The sequence below is a fragment of the Delphinapterus leucas genome, chromosome 6, assembly GCF_059928025.1.
Source record: "Delphinapterus leucas isolate spDelLeu-1000000601 "Yukka" chromosome 6, BTC_Dleu_Yukka2, whole genome shotgun sequence".
In the NCBI taxonomy this organism is placed as follows: domain Eukaryota; kingdom Metazoa; phylum Chordata; class Mammalia; order Artiodactyla; family Monodontidae; genus Delphinapterus; species Delphinapterus leucas.
Genome location: NC_143134.1, coordinates 107,991,298 through 108,009,061, shown reverse-complemented (window position 1 = coordinate 108,009,061; position 17,764 = coordinate 107,991,298). Strand labels below are relative to the sequence as shown.

Sequence of the window (17,764 nt, the reverse complement as noted above, 5' to 3'; positions counted from 1 at the left end):
GAGCCCATATTTCAGTTCCCAGATGACCATAGTTTTTGTCTTAGCTAGCCTGGCTAAGATCTTTGAGCTGTGAAATTGTATCAGCCTAGTCTAGATACTGGAAGGAAGAGGTTGTAGTTCTCTTAAATTGGTAGGTGTTTCTGTATCATCAGAGCTTCTGTGAGGGTGATCAGGAGCTACAAGATTCCAGAAAGTGAGGTCTCTCTCTTTCTTAGAGTCAGGACTGCCCCCCTACAATCTCCCTCTGGCCCCAGAGAGCCAGTTCTATGACCTGAGGGGCAGCAAACCCAGTGGTTATGCCATTGTCCAGTGTTCTGTGCATTTGAAAGGCACTCACCCAGCTTTTTTCGCTAAGTCGTACAAAGGTAGGATGTGCCGCCCAGATCCCTGCCAGCCAGCACTTCATCATTTAGTGAATGAAGCAGGTGATTAGACATTTGCACCACAGGGAATGTATAGGAAGGTGGTGTGAGCTGGCCTGGGGTGTTTACAAAACTGGGAGAATAATTAAAGAAGGGTTCACTGTGGAAGTAGCCCTTGAAGAATGCATTGGTATCAACTGAGGAGAGAGATTGGGAAGGTATTGCTAGTAGAAGAAAGAAACATGCAAAGGTACATGTGAGTGACACTGTGCAGGGCATTATGGGAATATCTGGGGAAAACTGTGAACAGAGCCAGGCTCCGGATATCACTCCCACAGTCCCCAGCTGCGTCCCCACGCTGGGAAGAGAGGCACATTCTGGCTTCTTTATCCTCCCTGATAGATAAGCCCTGATGTGCTCTTTTATTGGGGGACACTGTCCTTTAGAATGCGGGTTTATGTGGTGTGTGTGTGTACTCTTTACTAGTAAGTAGCTATGGATTATTCACTTAGTTGGAGAAAAATATTCATAAATATTAAGGGCTTTAAATTATTTGCCTTATTGGATTGTTGCTGTGCTTAAACATTAAAACGACAGCCAACCAGATGTGTCTTTATTTCTTTGGTTTCCATCTTTGTTACCCAGCTCCTGTGCCCCCTTAATAGCATCCCCTTCCTACCAAGGAGTTTTGGGTGGAGCTCACTCCTCCTTTTGCCAAAGGTAGTTTTTTTTTTTTTTTTTCTTTGTGGTATGCGGGCCTCTCACTGTTGTGGCCTTTCCCGTTGCGGAGCACAGGCTCCAGACGCACAGGCTCAGCGGCCATAGCTCACGGGTGCAGCCGCTTCACGGCATGTGGGATCCTCCCGGACCGGGGCATGAACCGGCGTCCCCTGCGTGGGCAGGCGGACTCCCAACCACTGCGCCACCAGGGAAGCCCCCAAAGGTAGTTTTGAAACTGCATAATCAAAATGGCATTCAACTTGAAACCATGCGATAGTTACAGGGATAGAAAGAAGACTGGATAGACCCCAGCTACCTAGAGTCTAGCGCTATATCTATGAGGAAATAACCCCTTGTCTCTCTACCTCTGTGACATTTCTCCTACTTGATTTTCCTCCCCGTCTCCATTGCCGCATGTCCCAAAGCCTGCTCTTCCTTCCAAATAAAACCTTAAAGCTACTTTCTTCGGGAAGTCTTTCCAAATTTTTCCCACATGAGAGTCACGCATACTTCCTCCAAACTTCAATAACCTCTTCTCTATCTTTCTTATGATACTTGTCACTTATTACCTTTTATGAGAGTAATTTAAGGCCACTTCTCTTCTCCCTTAATTAATCTCCTGAAGCACAGTGACTATGTACAGGTCATGCCTGTGTTTCCAGTGACTAGACTAGTCCTGACACATAGCAGACACTCAGTTAATGCTTGATGAATTAATAGACTAGGCTAATCACAAGGGCTGTGTGATCTTGGACACGACTTTCCACTCTCCGGGCATCATTGTCCCCATCTAAGAAGCTGTGTGGCTCTGTGGAAACGAGCTCAGGTTCTGGAATCAGATAGATGAGAATCGACAGCACAGTTCTGCCTCTGACTCCCTCAACTTTTGGAAATAACTTGTGCTAAATCGTCATTACCTAATTTGTAAATCATATACTCGGCCACCTCATAGGGAGGCTGGTAGGATTAGACTTAATGTATGTAAAGTGCTCAGCAGGCCACACTAAACCTAATAAGTACGTAATAAATCTTTGTTGTTGTTAATTTGGAAAGCAAAGGTGATGGGCTAGATAATTTCCACAGGTCTCCTCCACCTCAAATGACCTTTGACTATAAATCTGATTGGCAAGCATTGTTGCCGAGTGAAAAGTCCAGTATTTGGAGTCAGAAAACCCTGATTTGAACCCCAGCTCTTAAGTGCAGTGGGTCCTCAGAGAAATTAATTAATTTTCTCTGGATTCCATCCACAGCACCTGGAGATGTGGTAATATCTGCTATTCTTGTTTCTCAAGGCTCTTTTGAGAATGTGCTAGAATACTTGTTGAAATCCTTTTTTAAAGCACACTATAGATTACCAGCATCCTGGAATCATAGCCTTGGCACCTTCAAAGACAGGGGATAACATGCAGATTTGAACAGGGAGCCTTTCCTCTGGGCTCTGGCTTTCCTTTTCTGGACCACATACCCCTTCCAGGAGGTGCTGGCAGGGCCAGTACTACCACAGCCCAGTGATCCCAGGTCAGGTTGGACTGAGGCCCGGGAGAGCTGATTTATAGTCAGAGCACATAGCTGCCTCCATAAATCTTCCCTGATGTGTCTTTCAGAGAAGTTTGCATTCCTAAAAGTGCATGTCTCCTCCAGGCGGTTTTCCTTGTCTGTCTGAAATATGTCACGAGGCCCTCAGTCAATTCTGTCTAGTCTGGCTGGGTGGAGAGGCAACTGCAGGCAGCCTTAAGAGAAGGCTCTGGACCAGGTCTTGGCGGGGCCTGGGGATATAACTCTAGGATATTTCTTTCATCAGAATGGTACAATACCATGTCAGAGTTGTAGCATAATAAACACCCTGAAACTTGGTGACTTAAAACAGAAACCACTTATTTGTCACTTAATTCAAGTCAAGCATTTGGCCCTGGACTCGGCTGGGCAGTTCTTCTGGTCTGGATTGGGCAGGCTCAGCTGACCTCAGTCAGGTACCTGTGGTCAGCCAGCTCTCCAAGGCTGGCTCACATGGGTTCCAAAAGCAGAAAGGACAAGAGCTGCAAGGCCTTTTGAGGCTTAAGCTCAGAAGACACACTTCATCCTTCCCACTTCATTCACTTGCTCAAAACCAAGTTGTGAGGCCATCTTAGACACAGAGGGTAGAGAAACAGAGTTCATCCCTTGAAGAAGGGTCAAAATATTAGGGTGACTTTTGTAACCTACAAGTACTCATATTTTATGAAGCCTCTATTTTATGCTAACGTCTGAGCTGATCCTCACAACCTCAGCATAATTACTTCTAATTTGCTGATGGAAAAGTTGAGACTCACACATGTGAAGGAAACTTTATGATTGGGCACAGCTGGTCATGGGAGAACCAGATCCCTGATTCTAATCCTTGTAATAGCTGATCTAAAGACTATACTTTTTTTTTTTTTTTAACCTCTGCTACTTTGTCCCTCTTTAACAGTGCTAAAGACTTCATGATATCAAGCCATTGTTAGATACAGCCTGGCTTGTGGTGTATCGAAGGGCAGTAGATTTGCATCCTGGCTCCATCCTTGCAAGGGCTTATGGTCTATTGCAAGGTCAGTAAAATGCTTTAGTAAAGGGCCAGATAGAAAATATTTTAGGCCTTTCTGACCAAGAGACGAACTTCAAGATAGTATGTAGGCACCTGTACAATGAGAAAATTTTTTCCACAGATTTTTACTGATGAAGTTTAAAATATAATAATAATCAAGTACCATGTTTTGTAACAAAGTTCTGCTAACGAGAAGAATGGAATTTATTTGACACTAAAATGTGAATTTCATATAATTTTCACATCTTAATATATTCTTCTTTTGATTTGTTTTTACCACTTAAAGATGTAAAAAAAAAAAACAGGCAGTGGGCCACATTTGGCCCACAATCCCTGGCATAAGGGAGCATCTCACATTTGGACTCAGAGAATCCTAGATCCAGCCCCCCCATGACTATCTAATTGCTCTGTGATTTGTGATTTGAGGCGAATCCTTAGTGTCCCAGAGCCGCTGTTGCCCCAGGCTCCTAGGCACACAACGGAGGGGAAACAATTCCTTATGTTCTCTTAGTCCCGCAAAGATGGAAGTGAATCTCAAGTTCATCTGATCCAGCTTGCTTGTAGATGCGGAAAATGGTGGAGCTGGAGACCTGTCTCTCTGCCGTAGAGAGAAACTAGCAGACCCAGAGATGGAATGCCACAAAATTGTCCTTGTTTCATGCCATTTGAACATGTAAAATTATGTAGGCCATATTACGTACATAAGGATTGACTACTGGGGAATTTGGATAAAACACGTAGTTAGAAGCTGACAGATTGTTCTCTTTTCTAATTCAACTGCAATCAAATGAGTAAATCATTTAGAAGGTTACAAAGAGAAGGCTTTGTGTTTTCCTATGTTTGAGAAAGACATGGTGAACCAGAGTGAGGATATGGGGTAGAGTTCACAAGCCATTAGCAGGAGTTTTTGGGGTTTTTTGTTTTTTAATTTATTTTATTTTTGGCTGCGTTGGGTCTTCGTTACTGCGTGCGGGCTTTCTCTAGTTGCGGCGAGTGGGGGCTACTCTTTGTTGCGGTGCGTAGGCTTCTCGTTGTGGTGGCTTCTCTTGTTGCGGAGCACGGGCTCTAGGTGCGTGGGCTTCAGTAGTTGTGGCGCACGGGCTTCAGTAGTTGTGGTGCACGGGCTTAGTTGCTCCGTGGCATGTGGGATCTTCCCGGCCCAGGGCTTGAACCGCTGTCCCCTGCATTGGCAGGCGGATTCTTAACCACTGCACCAGCAGGAGTTTTTAGGCTGTGCTCCAAATAGGTGCTCAGGGGACGAGCAGGCATAGAGGGATATCGCTGTGCAGGCAGGGCTCTCTCATCAAGCTCCTATTCTAGATTTATGTATCGGGCTTCAACATTTTTGGAGAAAAGCCCCAATTCTAGCATATACGCTTTTAAAAACAAGTGTTTTTATGACAGAAGCTCCCATTCCTATATGGAAAGAAAGCCAGCAAGGGCCTTCTTCCTGTTACACACACACACATAGACACACACAGGTTGGATAAAATATAACATTTTTTTTTAAACACAAATTTATCTCAGAAATGAAGAAAGGCAACTCCTCAGTTGTAAGGAATAAGGAGGAAATGCAAAAACCTAAGCTTTGAGTTTAGAAGCTGATGTCTTGGTGACTCCAGGTGGGCAGTGGGATGGGATGGGATAAAAATAAAAAGAAAGCAGGAGCAAGGAAGAAATGAAAGACAACTTGGTAGAAAAAAGCCCTAAAGCATGAGTAATCATAATAACTATAATTTGCATATTAAAATTCAGAGCTAGATTATACTACACAAAATCTATTTATGTGCTGTTTACCAAAGAACTTCTTAAAACAGAAAGACACAAAAAGCTTGACAGTGAAGGAAAAGAAAAATATATACTAGGCAAATACTAATCAATTGAAAGCTTTGGGAGAAGTATAAGTATATGACAAAATAAAATTTACAACAAGAAGAAACAAGAAATCCTTAGGAATAAAGAGTGTCATTAATTAATCATAAAAGGAACCATAAAAGGAATGGTTCACCAGGAGACAAATAAAATCTGTACTTCCATATGCAAACAACGCAACTTCAAAACATATAAAGAAAAAATTGAAGTAGAACAAGAAGTAGATGGATACCTAATTGAAGTGGGAGATTTTTTTATAGAAATCTTCCTATTAGATCAAGTAAGCAAAATGCTACTAATAATATGGACAAATTGAACTGTACTATTAAAAATACAATAAAATGGGCATATATAAAATCCTGTCCCTAAGAATTAGAGTTTAAAGATTTTTCTCAAGAAGTGAGAAATTCTCTTAATGGTCTTGACATCTTATGACCCGAATGTTCTGGCTTTGGCCCAATTTCCTGAAATTTCATTTTATTTTCAATGATAACTCTTTGCAACATTTATGACTACATGTGGATTCATTTTTATGCCTCTGAAAGACATATCTCTCAATCAGGGGTGCGAGCAGGGAGTAGCAATCTATGTGTACTGATTTTCTTTTGGTTTTGCTTTTTGCGGGGGGACAGGGTATAGGGGAGGTTGTGGTTGAAGGAGAACGCTTCTGGAAAGATAGTGGCCGTCAAAACAAAGCAGTAGTATTTTGTTTCAATCCATATTCCTCATATTTTTCCTCAGGCCAGAGAAATAGTCCATTTTGTCAGGATAGCTTCTGGAACCAGAAGGGCTTTCTCTAGATTACCTGTATATTATCTGGTTGTGAAGGTTTGCAGGAAATAACTGTAGTGTCTGACCTCCTATATCTGTGTCAGTCTACCTTGCCCAAGGAGTTGCCTGAGAAGGGTCAGTGTGATCCCCTTCATGGAATCATGTGACATTAGTAACCTTTATAGATTCCAAGATGGGAAAGGGTCTTGAAGTCGTTTCCCTTTTAAGCAGGACTGCATGGCAGTAACTCTGCAAGATCTTGAGAACTTAAGACTAGATAATTACACTGGTAATTAATATTATAAATAATATCTTATTTATTTTATACGTAATAGTCTGTACCTCTTATTTCCCTACCCCTATCTTGCCCCTCCTCCCATCCCTGTCCCCACTGGTAACGACTAGTTTGTTCTCTATATCTGTCAGTCTGTTTCTTTTTCGTTATAGTCACTGGTGTGTTGTCTTTTTCTTTAGGTTTCACGTATAAGTGATATCATGCAGTACTTGTCTTTCTCTGCCTGACTTATCTCTGGCCTCATTCTGATGTAGATCGGCTTCTATGGTCCCAACACAGCCAGAGAAGTCAGATCATCACTATGACATCATCATTCCTGCCATAGGATGAGACTCTTCCTAACCGCTCCCTAGCAATTCCCATTTCTTGGATTCTAGCCCCTCCTGCTATTATCCTGCCCAGGGCCTCTAACCGTACTGTCATCATTCTTTCAACTGAGTGCCTACCAAGTATGAGACACCATGCAGAGTCCTGAGACTTCAGCAGAAAACTGGGTATACGAGGTCCCTACCCCTGTGGGGGTCAAGGTGTGTAGGAGGAGACAGACAGGTTATCGATCAAGCAAGGAAGCATACAAGTACAATGATTGCAGACCGTTGTAAGTGCGCTGGAGGAAATGACCTTGGTGTTGGCCATCACAGTTGTCCACCAAGCCTAAGGTAAAACCAGCCAGGCTTCTCCTTCCTTGCCTTGGCTAGAAACCATCATCCCTGCCTGTGACTTCCCCAGCCAAGTCCAGAGGAGCAGATCCTGAGGTTGTAGTTTGCTTTTATTCTATTTCCTACCGTAGGACGTATATCTGGTAGGAAACAGTAGCAATAATTGGCCACCTGCCTTGTGCCAGTCACCGTTCCAGGTGCTTTCAAATGTATTCTTGTAACCACTTTTCTTTAACCCTTATTTTGCAAAAGAAATTGATGTTCAGAGACATGAAGTATGTTGCCCAAGCTCATGTGGTCAAGTCGGTGATGGAGCCTGGATGTCAACTTAGATCTGTCTGCTTCCAGCACTGATGTCCTTTCTCCCACGTAGTAGCTCTCTCTCTTTTCAGTGCCTGCCTCCAAACCTGCTTTCACACCGCCTGTGTAGGGTCTCTGCACATACACAGGCCTCAGAGGTTAGACTGAAATTTGGCAGAAATAAAGTCAGCCACAAAAACAGACCCTTTTGAATCCCCTAATCACCCTAGTGGGATTTTCATTCATTTTCTTGCCTGATTATTATTAAGAATATGCCATCTGTGTCAATTAGATTTCATGATTTTGTTGTAAACTTTTGCACAGTGCAACTTACAAAATCTAGCCTTTTATCTCATTTCAGGATGGAAAATGTTGGTTTGATGTACAAGGTCTAATTGTCCTCACCACGTGTTAGAAATCCAAGTGCAGCTAAACATTAAGGTTAAATGATGATATCACAACTTTACTCAGTTTGCATTTTACATCCAATTGAAAACACAAACCACTCGCCTCATTAATCCTTTGCAATCCAGTTCTCCCACCCCCAAATGAAATGATCCTTTTGGGACACGTTTATATCCTTTTAACAGCCTCCTGACAGTTCTGCTGATGGAGTTTGTATCCAACTTTGTTACTGGGTAGAGACAACTTGCCCTGATGGCTATGTGTACATAATTATTCTCTCACAGTTAGATTTAATTAATGCTTACCCTCATCATGATCTTGCAGCTAGCAAGCTTGCTTTGCTTAATGGCAAAAGGATTTCCTTTTTAGCCAAGAGAGACTCCAAAGGGCTTTGTAAAACTCTTCTACTTTTTTTTTTAAGAAAAAAAAAAAAATTGCACCTGAGCCTGTTTCATTTCTTCCCTCCCTCATATTAATGCCACATTGTGAATGGATGTGATGCTACATATGGGGATGGGTTATGAAACTTAATTTTAGACTAAGTATCGCTAATAGGAACAGCTCTGACAGACCTACAAAGAAGATGTATAATTTTCAATATCTTAGTTTAGAATTGAAGTGTCCTGGCTTCATTTTGTTTGTCTCTCTACAATATATGTATATGTGTATTTTTCTAACCACCTCCCCAAATGGGACCCAGAGTTCAGTAATAAATAGCTATGAAAGTAAGGAGACATTAAGAAATGATGGGAGAGACAGAGGGAGTTTGAAGGTAAGATTTGGAAAGAGATTATTAGAAAGTTCGTAATAAGGAGAGAGTGTGTGTACTTATAAAACCCCATAAGATGGGAATACTTTACAAATAATCTGTCCCAGTCCATGCTTGTGAAATATTCATGTGCTATTTGCTTTTTGTTCCCATAATGGCAATGCCTTGTGTTTGCAGAGAGCTTAACAGTTTTCAACAAATTTTCACATCCATTATCTTAGGTGATCTTTTACAACAGCCATGTGATGTGAGCAGAGAAGAATTCACAGATGAGGAGACGGAGGCTCAGGGAGGTTGAGACACTGGCCCATAGTCAAATACCTGTTCAAATAGCAGTCCCTCTTTGCCTTCATTTGTCTTGCTAAAGCATCAGCAGACTCTTAGCTAAAAGATAACATCTGGGGCTTCCCTGGTGTCACAGTGGTTGAGAGTCCATCTGCCGATGCAGGGGACATGGGTTCATGCCCCAGTCTGGGAAGATCCCACATGCCGCGGAGCGGCTGGGCCGGTGAGCCATGGCTGCTGAGCCTGCGCGTCCGGAGCCTGTGCTCCACAGCGGGAGAGGCCACAACAGTGGGAGGCCCGCGTACCGAAAAAAAAAAAAAAAAGATAACATCTGGAGGCAGCAGAAGCAAGAAGAACTACAATCCTACAGCCTGTGGAACAAAAACCACATTCACAGAAAGGTAGACAAGATGAAAAGGCAGAGAGCTAGACAAAGGAACAAGATAAAACCCCAGAAAAACAACTAAATTAAGTGGAGATAGGAAACCTTCCAGAAAAAGAATTCAGAATAATGACAGTGAAGATGATCCAGGACCTCGGAAAAAGAATGGAGGCAAAGATCAAGAAGATGCAAGAAATGTTTAACAAAGATCTAGAAGAATTAAAGAACAAACAAACAGAGATGAACAACACAATAACTGAAATGAAAAATACACTAGAAGGAATCAATAGCAGAATAACTGAGGCAGAAGAACGGATAAGTGACCTGGAAGACAGAATGGTGGAATTCACTGCCGCAGAACAGAATAAAGAAAAAAGAATGAAAAGAAATGAAGACAGCCTAAGAGACGTCTGGGACAACATTAAACGCAACAGCATTCACATTATAGGGGTCCCAGAAGGAGAATAGACAGAGAAAGTACCGAAGAAAATATTTGAAGAGATTATAGTCGAAAACTTCCCTAAGATGGGAAAGGAAATAGCCACCCAAGTCCAGGAAGCGCAGAGAGTCCCATACAGGATAAACCCAAGGAGAAACACGCCAAGACACATAGTAATCAAATTGGCAAAAATTAAAGACAAAGACAAATTATTGAAAGCAACAAGGGAAAAACAACAAATAACATACAAGGGAACTCCCATAAGGTTAACAGCTGATTTCTCAGCAGAAACTCTACAAGCCAGAAGGGAGTGTCATGAGATACTTAAAGTGATGAAAGGGAAGAACCTACAACCAAGATTACTCTACCCGGAAAGGATCTCATTCAGATTTGATGGAGAAATCAAAAGCTTTACAGACAATCAAAAGTTGAGAGAATTCTTAGCACCACCAAACCAGCTCTACAACAAATGCTGAAGGAACTTCTCTAAGTGGGAAACAAAAGAGAAGAAAAGGACCTACAAAAACAAACCCAAGACAATTAAGAAAATGGTCATAGGAACATACATATCAATAATTACCTTAAACATGAATGGATTAAATGCTCCAACCAAAAGACACAGGCTTGCTGAATGGATACAAAAACAAGACCCATCTATATGCTGTCTACAAGAGACCCACTTCAGACCTAGGGACACATACAAGACTGAAAGTGAGGGGATGGAAAAAGATATCCCATGCAAATGGAAGTCAAAAGAAAGCTGGAGTAGCAATACTCATATCAGATAAAATAGACTTTAAAATAAAGAATGTTAACGAGACAAGGAAGGACAGTACATAATGATCAAGGGATCAATCCAAGAAGAAGGCATAACAATTATAAATATATATGCACCCAACATGGGAGCACCTCAATACATAAGGCAACTGCTAACAGCTCTAAAAGAGGAAATTGACAGTAACACAATAATAGTGGGGGACTTTAACACCTCACTTACACCAATGGACAGATCATCCAGGCAGACAATTAATAAGGAAACACAAGCTTTAAATGACACAACAGACCAGAGAGATTTAATTGATATTTATAGGACATTCCATCCAAAGACAGCAGCTTACACTTTCTTCTCAAGTGCGCACGGAACATTCACCAGGATAGAAATCATATCAGGCATCTTTTCTGACCCCAATGCTATGAGATTAGAAATGAATTACTGAGAAAAAAACATAAAAAACACAAACACATGGAGGCTAGACAATACGTTACTAAATGACCAAGAGATCACTGAAGAAATCAAAGAGGAAATCAAGAAATACCTAGAGACAAATGACAATGAAAACACGACTATCCAAAACCTATGGGATGCAGCAGAAGCTGTTCTAAGAGGGAAGTTTATAGCTATACAAGCCTACCGCAGGAAACAAGAAAAATCTCAAATAACCAATCTCACCTTACACCTAAAGAAACTAGAGAAAGAAGAACAAACAAAACCCAAAGTTAGCAGAAGGAAAGAAATCATAAAGATCAGAGAAGAAATAAATGAAATAGAAACAAAGAAAGCAATTGCAAAGATCAATAAAACTAAAAAAATAATAATAAAAAATAAAAGATAACATCTGAATCGAGAGTAATATGATGCTACTTACTTTAATGATTACATGCAATATTAGTGATCACTATTACTTTGCATTATTATGGGAGATTTCATCCAGTAAGCTCCGAGAGGCCACCACTGAAATGTGGCCACTTCAGGATAAGAGGAAACACACTGTTTTTTCATTACATCGAATACTCCTTAAAGACCTTGACCTTGAACTCCAAATAGACCTACAATAATATATTCTAGAAATTCAGGACTGTAGAATGGGAGCTGGGTACTTACAAATCTTCCCGTAGTACAGGTGAGAAAACTGAGGCACAAAGAGGGGAAATGACTCCTCTACCTTGAGTTAGTGGCAGATCTGAACCCCCAACCCTGCTTTACTGACTCCCAGTACAGATCTCTGTTCACTATACTATAGCTGTAACCTTAAGCTGGAAGAGGCCTGAGAAATCTCCTTTCTGACAAGTGAGAAACTGAGGTTTAGGTGAGAGGAGTAGCTTACCGAAGGCCACGCTGACCCAGAGACAGAACTGGATCCCAAATCCTGTCTCCTTAATTTATATAAACTTAATTCATTTTCAACAAATATTGTTTGTGCAAATGTTATGTGCCAGGCATTGTGCTAACTGCTGTGGCTACATCATCCTACAAAAGCACAGGGAGGCATACTGTGGACGCAAGAATATGACCACTTACCCTCATGTGGCACTGTGGGTAAGAAGAACATGAAACTGATTTCCAGGGAAGTTCAAGTCTGCTTTTAAACAAGCTGACTTTGGAGAACAGGGCTGAGGAGAGATGGGGTAGAGAAGGTTGGGGAGGGGGGAGCTACTGACCCCATTACGAAGTCTCTTTTCTTTGCTTTCCTCCTAGTGTTGTTACCTCTCTGAGTCCCCGAAGATGAAAATTTGAATTGAAGAATAAAGGCTAGATGTCAGTAGAATGTAATCTCTTACATTTGGCCAGCACTTTACAGTTTACAAAACACTAGCATCACCTGTTGACATTGTATCCTCATTTACCAAGGGCTTAACTATGTGCCAAACACCATACCTATTTTTTCAATGTATCCAATGAAATCTTCACAATATCCCTGTAAGGTTGAAGGCTGATGTTATCATGGCTCCCATTTTACAGATGGGAAAATGGAGGTTCATAAGATAAAGTTGACTTGCCGTAGCTCACATCTCTGATCAGTGACAGAGTATAAATTTCAACTCAGATCAGTTGAACCCCAAAGCCCAGGCTCTTAACTGCAACACACATGGCCTCCGTCATTGAAGCTGGCTGCTAGAGCAGGGGGTGATGGAGCTCACAAGGTTGGCTTCTTGCTCTGGGACAGTGACTCTCAAGGGTGGTTTCTGAATGGGCAGCATCAGCATCCTCTGACAACTCGACAGAGATGCAAATTCTCAGGCCCGCCGCTCCCCCACTCCAGGGTGGAGCCCTGCAATCTGTGTTTTAACAGCTTTCCAGGTGATTCTGATGCCCGAGTAAGTGAGGGAGCCACTGCACTAGGAAACTATTCCCAGCCTTGGCTCCTTTGTCATGGAATCTGAGGGCCAGAGGGACCCTGCTGGTCACTGATTCCAGCCCCTTTTGGAGCTTTGTATTATTCACCTGGTCTCCATTTTTCGGTGCCACTCTATATATTTCACATGGGCAGTCAAAGTCAGGTTAAAAGAGATTGAGGGTTGAAAACTTTGCCGACGGGCTCCAAGGAGCTGGGCCAGGTTTAGTGTGAATTGGTGAGCTGTGGCACGTGTCTGAACCTCTGAAAGTGAAGAGACAAGTTCCACAGTCTTCTGTCTGCCTTCTCCTCAATAAACCACCACCCACTGTTGACCACAGGCAGGAGTGTCTCACTGACTTCTCAAAGACTTTTGTTTAAGTTGGTGTTGAACAAGCAAGTGGGAGAGGGGGGAATCTTCCTGTCTTTCTCTGCCAAGGCCCCTGAACAGCCAGTCAAGTCATACATCCACGTATCTCACCTTGAACCTCACCTTTGTCCCCACAAAGTGGATGGCCAAGTGCACCCCTTGAAGTCTGTCCTTTGTGCAGACGTGGCTTATTTTTGGCTTGTATCCATATGTACGAAGCTAATATCTCTCCGTGAAATCAGCTTGGCCTTCCACCCCCCAGGCTACCCCCCAGCCCCCACCATTTACATAAGCATAAGGAAGGGTGCCAGTGGTGGACGGCGTGGGATCTGGGCCATCCACGTGTGTAGTTTTGTTGCATGAAGGGGGACCCCTTCCAGGGCCCGAGAGTGGGCTCTTGTCTAACACTTGGAAATGAATTGTCCGTGAAGACACACGTGCCGACAAAGCAAGTGACTTTATTGGAAAGTGGCGCTCGGGCAGAGAGCAGCAGGGTAAGGGAACCCAGGAGAACTGCTCTGCCACGTGGCTTGCAGTCTCGTGTTTTATGGTAATGGCGTTAGTTTCTGGATTGTCTCTGGCCAGTCACCTTGCTTGGCCCATAGTCTGACACAGGGTCCTTCCCTGCGGTGCGTGCATCTCTCAGCCAGGATGGATTCCAGCAGGAAGGACTCTGGGAGATTGGTTGTGTCCTCCCTCTTTTGGCCCCGCCCAAATTCTCCAGGTTAGTTTTTGGCAGCAGTACCATGTTCCTTATTGGGACCTCCTATTGTGGGACAGCTCGGGCAAGTGGGCCTGGCCAGGGCGGGTGGTTTCCATCAGCAGTTCCCTAACAGTTTACGTGCGCCCTCTGAACTTGCTTGGGCCTGATTCTGGTTGTGCCACTTTCATCTTATGCCATCTCTCCCACATGACTTGGTGGATCTGACAGAACCCAGCTCACGATAGGCAGCTCTGGCTTCCCAGGCTCTTGATAGGACCTTGTAGCATACCAGGTATAGGCCCCACCAGCCCCCTGCAAATGCATAGCTCTGTGCTGCATATGGTATGGCCTTATTCCAGAAGCTTGGGGCGTCTACATCATGAGTCTCCTAATTGGCACCTGCTACAAACTCCACAGAGTATTTATTTCCACCAATGACTCTCATACTTAGAGGATCCACTGGATCACATAATGCACATAGCAGGGTTGTTTGTAGCACAGGCTGACCCACTGCAGATCCTTTTCCTGCTCTGTGATCTACGTAGAGCTGGCAGCCTTCCATGCCACTGGGAAAATGGGTCAGGGTAATATCCCCAAGTGTTTCGTATGCTGCTTTCAGAACCCAAAGAGGCCTACCAAGCATTCTGCTTCCTTCCTGGAGTTGTGAAGTGTAAGATGCAGGAATTTCTTCTTTATTTTGGAACAGATAATATAGCATACCGCAGACCACAGAAACCTGCAATCTTCACTGATGTGGCAAGACCCTGTTTCTTCATAGGATTTATCTTGTACTTTCTGGAGTACATATATCTCACCAGGCTCTTGAATGTACTTTCCCTTTTTTGTTCTTCTGGTCCGGTTAGCAGGATACATCAACATAGTGGGCCAGTGTGATATTCTACAAAAAGTCCAGGTGGTCCGTGTCTCTTCAGACTGTTATGACAGAGGGTTGGATAGTTAATGCAGCCCCGGGGCAGGACTGTAAATGTGTACTGGTGCCCACCCCATGTGAATGGAAACTGCTTCTGATCCTTCTTCGAGAGGGATGGGAAAAAACTTATTTTCCAGATAGATGGCTACAGACTCTATGCCCGAGGCTTTGTTAATTGGCTGTAGCATAGACACCACATCTGGCAGCTGCAATTAAGCCTACAATTTGTTTGAGTGTGTGCTAGCTCACTGCCATCCCCCTGGACCCGTCTGAATTGTTAAAGGACAGGGTTGGTGGATTACACGGCGATGTGATGGAGACCACCATCCCTGCATCCTCAGGGTCTTTAAGAGGATCACTTACCACAGCTACTTACCCTCAGGATGTGATCGTGGTTTTGCTTTCCTCTTTGGGCTGGAGATGGAGATGATTGCACTTGCCTTCCGCACTATGATAGTTTACAATAGAGACCAAGGAAACAATGGGAGGAGGGTTCTGCCAACTACTCCATACGTCCATGTAAATTATCCACTTGGGGACCGTGGAAATGGTCATCTCACGGTGGAATAGACCTAGGTGAGGACTCCATTTGTTACCTGGCAGTCCATATTTCCCCCACTCTAACCATACCTTGGGTCCCTGGCTATCAGTGTCAACTTGTATTCACCTCTCTGAATAGTCTGGATGTTCCTCTTACCTGGGTGTCTGATCGCCTAAATAAACGGCCGTAAATCCCCTGAGGAAGACCTGGGGGAACCGTTGCTACGTACACTTGCTGTGCTGTCGGAGCCTTCCTCGCGGGTACCCAGGCTCTCCTTTGGTCAGGGAGTTCAGGTCTGAGAACTGGTTTAGATCCAGAAACAGGAATATAGTAGAAGCTTAGCAAATACTTGCTGTCATAACATGATGACTCACTTTGCCGGAAGTGTTCAGAATGTGCGTGGGAAGGTGGAGTCTTCAGTCCTTCAAAACAGAAATGATAAAATTTTCCTATGAGCCACCACCTTCTTCTATTTCAGGGTTTTTCATCTCTCCCCCATACCCAATAAGAGCCAAAATATTTTATAATCATTCAGCGTTTTACCGTTACGTAATCTTTGAATACAAATAATTTCCTTTAATGTGAAATAATAGTTGGGCTATGTTAAGAAAGTACCTTTTCGTGTTCCAGTGCTATCTACCTCTTCACCTCCACTCAGCAACATCTACCCATGGAAAAGATTCTAAAGTCAGGCTCCATCACCTTCTGGGAAAATTGGGGGTAATGGACATGTCACAATGGGAATCCCCTCATTTGTGTCACTCACAAGGACCTTATCTCAAACAAGAGCTAGTGAGGCAGGAATAAGGGTCCCTATTTTTCACATTACACAACATTTTTAAAAATGCAGAAAAGAGTCAAAGAGGTTAAGTAATTTTCTCAAAACTCACTCAGCAAGGAAGAGGCTGAGCTCACGTCATGTGTTCTTTCTAGCACTTGGAAGGGTAGGCTTTGTCATTAACTGTGGAGTGAAGAATTCTGGAACCAGTGGATGAGGGAGTGTGGTGAGGGAGGTGTTGGGAGGGGCAGGGACACTGGAGGCCACTCTACGCTCTCTCCCCATCCCCTGCCCCCAGCACAAGCCCATCTGGTCCTCGGCAGGGGCCTTCCTGTCCCGCTGCACCTCGCCTTGGCACTCTCATCCCCTCAGCCTGAAGGCGTTTCCTGTGAAATCCAGCACAATCTGGGAAATAACACACCATGCCGAGCAAAACAAAATGCGTTTTTCATTTCCTTCATTTCCCCAGACAGTTCCTCACATAACCAAGCAGGCAAGTTGTTCCTGAAATGTATACATGTTGAAACGTATATGTGTTTACAAGAGATTTCCAAACCTACATGTAAGTCTTTTTCTGTTTGGAGTGGGCAGGGACAGCTATAATGTATAATTTTCCCTTCAGCTGTGCAGCTTTGAACTTTTCCACGTTTTTACGTGCATTAGCTATTCATTCGTTCCACAAATATTTTATCGAGTGTCTGCTCTATGCCGGCACTGGACTAGGTGCAGAGTATGGTGATGGAAAAACAGAGATCTTAATCTCCTGACAGTTCTGTTCTGATGGAAGAGAGAGGCAGCAAACAAAGACATGGCATCATTTGAGATATTAATAAATGTTATGAAGAAAAATAAAGTAGAGCATGTGGGGGTAAAAGAAAAATAATATATCAGATAGGGTAGTCAGGGAAGACTTCTCAGAGGAGGTGACATTTGAGGAGAGGCCTGCATGAAGTAGAAAAAGAACATTCCAGACGAGGAAAGAGCAATGTCATGACCCTGGGACAAGAACAAGGTTAATGTGTTGGATGAAAATAGGCCAGGGCGAATGTGAGTGACAAGGAGGACAGAAAGAAATGGGGTTGGATTGTCTTTTCTCTAGGAGAGAAAGAAAGGGCCCAGTGATGGCTGCCATGTTTTGGTCTGAGTAAGTAAGTGCATGACTAGAGATCATTTTTTTATTTAAGATGGGGAGCCTGGGAGAGTAGCAGGTTGGGGAAGACCCATCAAGTTTTCTGACTTGGCCATTTAAGAGTTTCTCATCCGAACTGAATAGTAACTTTGCAAAATCTGTGGGGAAGATAACCATTATTTTTCTCTTATAAGAAAATAGGGAAGTTAAATGACTGACCAGAAGCCACATGGCAACTTTGATAGAACCAAGGTGAGGACCCAGGAATCCTAGGTCTTAGTTAATGAGTCTATGTAACTTGCCAGTGAATCCCTATTTGAATGACAGTGAAATTCCCTGGCGCTTGTACCCTTGTAGGAAGTGGAGAGAGGTTGGAA

The 17,764-nt window shown here is 43.3% G+C and overlaps 1 long non-coding RNA gene across 2 annotated transcripts; it reads right to left on the bottom strand.

Moving 5' to 3' along the window:
* Positions 1-2,972: 2,972 nt before the first annotated feature.
* LOC111177280 (uncharacterized) lies at positions 2,973-16,747 on the bottom strand. 2 transcript variants are annotated; one of them, XR_002645271.3, is made up of 5 exons: positions 16,371-16,747; positions 16,096-16,144; positions 15,637-15,902; positions 15,316-15,511; positions 2,973-14,941 (listed from the first exon to the last, which is right to left on the bottom strand). It is a non-coding gene; the product is annotated as an uncharacterized LOC111177280 (long non-coding RNA). The 2 variants fall into 2 exon arrangements; XR_016393626.1 differs by having other exon boundaries at positions 15,316-15,902; positions 16,371-16,746.
* Positions 16,748-17,764: the final 1,017 nt, after the last annotated feature.